We start from the raw sequence: 6,140 nt of genomic DNA, 5'->3' as shown, positions 1-6,140 counted from the left end.
CTATTCGCATCTATCTTTCCGTCAGTTTGAATGGTGAAGTTCCAGATGAGTGAGATGTGGTCATTTTCAAGCACTGGAGGTGGTTTATATTCCCACCAATTTTTATCATGTGGCAAGTCCAGGCTTTTGCAAATTACCCAGTGAATATATTGTGCAGCTCTATCATGCCTGTTGAGATACTCTGTAGGCGCAAGAAGACTGCGCTTGGAGACAACATGATCAATGGTTTCATTTTGTTGTTGACATACACGACACGTGGGGCTACTGCCGTTCTTTAATATGTTAGCCTGGTAGTTCCTTGTAGGTAGGCATTAATCTTGAGCTGCTATGATAAACCCCTCTGTTTCAGATTTTAAGCCAGAGGCCATTAGCCGTTGATGGGTGAGGACCTTGTCAACATCTGCATTATTCACTCTCTTTGGGTATTTGCCATTGAGAGTTTTTTCTTGCCATTTATCATTCAGAATATCTAAGGCAGCAATTTTAGCACGGGTTTTCATGTGCTTAGCTTTTTCTGTGCTTGTTTCTTGTATGTCTAATTCCGAAATTTGTTGTATTCGGAATTCACTTAGATATTCATTTGCCTGTTTTGTTACTGAGTATGATGCTTTCTTGTTTTCATGTTTTGATACAAGTTTTAACATCCAGTCCTCGGGGTTTTTCAGGTAGGTGTCTAGGCCACTTCTGTCTTGAGTATTGCTCTTACTCTGCGATAACATTCTCTCCTGATCCTTACCTTCATCACTGAATGCCTTATTCCATCCCCTTCAATTACCCCTAGGTACTTGTATCTCTCCCTTGGGTCTAACTCTTTTATGACATTCTGCTGGTCAAGGTTAACGTTAGATGTTTCTGCCATTTTTTTGATAAAGCTAGCTTTTGCATATTTATCGAGGCCAAATTGCATCCTGATGTCATCATTGAATTGTTTAACAATTGCTTGTAATCTCTGTAGTTGTTGGTCATTTTTGCAAAGAACTTTAAATCATCCATGTAAATGAGATGATTTATTTTTTATCAAACATTGTATATCCGTACTGTGCGTCATTGAGCAATTTTGAGAAAGGTAGGTATTAAGGCTAAACAAAAGAGGAGTGGTGATAGTGAGTCACCCTGGAAAATGCCACATGAAATTTTTACATCACCAGCATTTAGAGATTCATCGTAACTCTTCAAAGTTAGTGTGGTTCTCCATGATCTCATACTTACAGACAAAAAGTTTCTCAAAATATGCGCTATTTTATACATTTCTAGGCATTTCTTAATCCAGCTATGTGGTAGGCTATTAAAAGCCTTTTTATAGTCTATCCAGGCTATTGACAAGTTTTTGTGTCGTTCGTGACAATCTTCTAAGATCATCTTATTGATGAGTAGTTGATCTTTACAACCATAGGATCCACATTTATATCCTTTCTGTTCATTAGGGAATATGCTGCTGTCTATTAAAAAAACTATAGGTATATTCCGTCAGGACAGATGTTATTATTATTATTATTATTATTATTATTATTATTATTATTATTATTATTATTATTATTATTATTATTATTATTATTATTATTATTCAGTAGTCTTATTTTTATCACGTGCTTTCACTGCAGTACCGAGCACAGGTATGTGTACCTTGGCTATGTGCCGTGTGTTTTTGTGATGCTCTTATTGTTACTGTATTGAAAGTGTTTTACTTTAATGTGTGCGGTGCCTAGTAGTGCTATTTTCTGTAATGTGTTCACTATGATAGGAATTGTTTCTGCTCTTAGACTCCTCGTTCGATTTATCTCTGTTTCCATGTCTCGATATTTTGAAATTTGCTCCAATTTTCTTTTTTTAGGGAAACGTTGTCACCTTTTGGTATTGATACATCGATTAGAATGCATTTTTTGTGATATCTGACAACTATATCCGGCCTATTGGCCTTAATTTCTCGATCTGTGTGTATTGGCATATTCCATATTAGGGTTGCTTTCTCGTTTTCTCTGACCTTTTCTGGCGTGTGCTTAAACCATCTTTTTTCTATTGTTATTCCATAGTGTTGGCATAGCTTCCAGTGTATGTAGGCCCCCAACTCTGTCATGTCTGAATATATTCCTTCAGGGATGGTTGACCTCGTGACTCGCACCACATGACTAGATTTTGGGATCGATCAGGTACCGGACAAGGATTCTGGATTATTTTTTCTGTTTTTTGTTTTACTTAATTTTTTAGAGCGGTCGTAATCATTTTTAGTATTCTCATTTGTGAGAGCAGTCGAGTTTATTTCAGATATACCTCATCTTAAAAATCTTCTCCGGCTAATCGTTGAGAGGACGTTGATGTTACCTTGGCGGAGCTTTGCGCTATCTGTTATTATTATTATTATTATTATTTCTCTTTATCACTGGTTTTGTTGGGGCTCCAGGAGTCTTGTATGCGTAGCGGGCTTACTACTCGCAGCCTACGGTACCATGCTATTCGTTCTTTTCAGCAATCTAATACTTTCCTGATTATTTTGACTGCCAAGAAGGCAAACCTTTTGTAACAGTTCTGTTCGTCACTCTATTCCAATTTCCTTTCTTTTCTTCTTGATGCCTTCTGATACTGTTCTCAAGGACCCAACAATAATTAGCACTATCTTCACCTTGTTCATTTTCCACAACCGGTCTATTTCGTACTTAAGAGGGTTGTATCTGTTTATCTTTTCGCCTTCCTTCTTGACTATTCGTGGGTCAAAGAAGCATGTGACATCAAATATATAGCATACGTGGTGCTCTTGTCCACCACCACTAGGTCCGGTCTGTTAGGCTCTAGCACCTACAATTATTACTAACTCCGCCTTAGCGAAGGCAGAGGTATTGTTTCAGTCGTATTTGTTTGTTTATCAGTGGATAAGATATCTCAAGAACCGTTGGATGGATTCGGATGAAACATTCAGGGATGTTTGGCCTTGTGACTGGCACAAATTGATTAAATTTGGAATCGATCCGGTATCGGACAAGGATTCTGGATTATTTCCCTGTTTTTTTTTTTTTTACTTAATTTTTGAGAGCTGTCGTGTTCATTTTTAGTATTTTCGTTTGTGAGAGCAGTCAAGTTTATTTCAGATATTCTCCTTTTAAAAATCATCTCCAGCTAATCGTTGAGAGGACGTTGTTGTTGTCTTGGTGGAGACTTGCGCTCTCTGAGTGCTCTTGTTATTATTATTTTAAGGCGGCAAGCTGGCAAAATCGTTAGCACGCCGGACGAAATGCTTAGCGGTATTTCGTCTGCCGTTACGTTCTGAGTTCAAATTCCGCCGAGGTCGACTTTGCCTTTAATCCTTTCAGGATCGATTAAATGAGTACCAGTTACGCACTGGGGTCGATATAATCGACTTAATCCGTTTGTCTGTTCTTGTTTGTCCTCTCTGTGTTTAGCCCCTTGTGGGTAGTAAAGAAATAGGTATTTCGTCTGTCTACACGTTCTGGGTTCAATTTCCGCCGAGGTCGACTTTGCCTTTCATCCTTTCGGGGTCGATATAATTGACAAACCTCCTGCCCCGAAATCAATGACCTTGTGTTAAAATTTGAAACCATTATTATTATCATTATTATTTAATATCATCATCATCATCATCATCGTTATAATCATCATCTTCGTTATCATCATCATTAAGCTAGTTCATCCTAGTTTAATTAGCAGGGTTATATCTTGAGGTTTGAAGACAAATCTCAAATTTCAAGAACATTCCTCCTTATCAGTAGATCGTCAATTTTCTCTGCTTTGTCACCCACAATGTTACCCATCCTATCCAAACTATGATGTTTTCGAAATCACTAAGATGTGATTCCAGGATTTGTTTCTGTTCAACTTACAACAGGTCACGTGCTCACTTAGACTTTACGCAGTAGGACTTACTTCGTTGTATCGCCGTCATATACGATTCAGGCATCTTTTATTTATTAGATTACGAATTCCTTATCAAAGATTATTTAGTTATAGGGTTTCAGTGAGTCAAATTCTGGTTACTGAGCATAATTTTCCCCCTCTTCGTTACGTTTAATACAGATATCTCATCGATTTACTTTGATTTATTCATCAATATATATATACACAAATGCTACAATATTGCATGTCGGCCATTTTTAGGTATAGATTTTGCTAGACACACTTTGAACTTTTCACAGACCTTAATAAGCAGGTATAGCAAAAATAGGAATAGATTCCATCAGTTCAGTGATGTGATTGTTTATTGACGCCGGTTAAATACCCAATCTACCAATCCGCCATTGCTATTAGCCTCTAAGTATATAATTTCCATTATATAATATCATTAATGGCCAGATATTGATAGTTTAGCTAAAATTGAAGATGTCTTTTGCCAGGTTTTTCATCAATAAATTGCTAGACTCGATATTTCTAATGATTCACCCATGTCTGTCTGTTTGTTTCGTCGTGCTTGGCATCGACTAGAGACAGTTTTTTACTTAATGTTTTCAAGATTCCCTTTTTCAGTTTTTATTCTATATATCTATTTCTATAGATTCACTGCATATATCCCTGTATTTATCACATATTTGTGTATTGTACATCTTCCTTTTGTTTTTTCTGGTTCTGACATTTTTATATTTGTTGCTCCCGACATCATCTTGATAATGCGACTCCTCCCACTGCTGCGGCTAACGACGACGACGATGGTGATGATGATGATGATGATGATGATGATGATGATGATGATGATGATAATTGTGATGATGATGATTATTATGATGGTGATGTTGATGATGATGGTGGTGATGATGATGATTGTGAGGATGATGATGATTATGATGGTGATGTTGATGATGATGGTGAGGTGATGATGATGATGATGATGATGATGATGATGATGATGATGATGATGATGGTATTATTATTATTATTATTATAATGGTGATGATGATGATGGTTATGATGATGATGATTATGATGATGATTAGGATGATGATGATTATGATGGTGATGATGATGATGATGATGATGATGGTGATGGTGATGGTGATGGTGATGATGATGATGGTTATGATGATGATGATGATGGTGATGATTATGATGGTGATGAGGATGATGATGATTATGGTGATGATGATGATTTGCTTTCTCCTTTTTCTTCCCTACTTACTCTTTTACTCTTTTACTTGTTTCAGTCATTTGACTATGGCCATGCTGGAGCACCGCCTTTAGTCGAGGAAATCTCCCCAGGACTTATTCTTTGTAAGCCTAGTACTTATTCTATCGGTCTCTTTTGCCGAACCGCTAAGTTACCGGTTGTCAAGCGATTTGGGGGGAACAAACACACGCACATATATATACATATGCATATATACGACGGGCTTCCTTCAGTTTCCGTCTACCAAATCCTCTCACAAGGTTTTAGTCGGCCCGAGGCTATAGTAGAAGACACTTGCCCAAGGTGCCCTACAGTGGGGCTGAACCTGTAAAAATACATAATAATTATGTTTACCACTTATGAGTGTTGAGAATTCAAAGGTCTTGACTCTTTTTCTTTTTGTGGAGGTAGTTATATATATCCAACATTATTGTACTCTTAGTGTATCATTTACTATACATCTACTAAGCTGACCCGTCAACTTTCGTTATTCCAGCTTGAAGGAGACGGCTGGAACCACAGCTGACTTGTTCGCAGAATGTAGTTGGGATGTAATGACAATATGGAAGCTCACTATGCAATAAAAAATTTGTTTTAAGTTGGGTAAAAATCGTGACAAAAACTTGTGAAATGCTTCATATTGCTTATGGATTAACTTGCACGAACCACTGCTGGCACAAGTGGTTCAAGAACGGTAGGAAGACGATGAGAGGTGTGGGACGGAGAAGGACGACAGAACATCGAAATCAGGTTGGAAAAGCCGCAGATGTCTAGTTGATGACTGTTGTCTGTCTATAAATATAATAAACATACAGTTTGGAGATGGTGTGGAAAGTGTACACAGAACTATCACATAGTGAGGTAGTCCAACTACCGAAGGAAAGGTCTTCTTTGGAATTGATTGATTTTAATTTATCATCTGATTTTCCTGCATACAGTCACTTTGTAGGTCTGCTTTTCGTAAGGTGGGGTCATTATATAGATCAAAGAACTATCTCATATCCGAGGCACTTTGTGTATCTTTACAAGTCCCCCA

The 6,140-nt window shown here is 37.4% G+C and overlaps 1 protein-coding gene across 1 annotated transcript in view; it reads left to right on the top strand.

Annotated features, from left to right (window-relative positions):
* LOC115210819 overlaps nucleotides 1-6,140 on the top strand; it is a 119,751-nt gene that overhangs the window by 70,562 nt on the left and 43,049 nt on the right. The window lies entirely within an intron of this gene.

This window comes from Octopus sinensis, linkage group LG4 (assembly GCF_006345805.1).
Source record: "Octopus sinensis linkage group LG4, ASM634580v1, whole genome shotgun sequence".
Classification (NCBI taxonomy): Eukaryota; Metazoa; Mollusca; class Cephalopoda; order Octopoda; family Octopodidae; genus Octopus; species Octopus sinensis.
The sequence above is the reverse complement of the archived record's forward strand: the minus strand, read 5'-3'. Positions and strand labels throughout refer to the sequence as shown.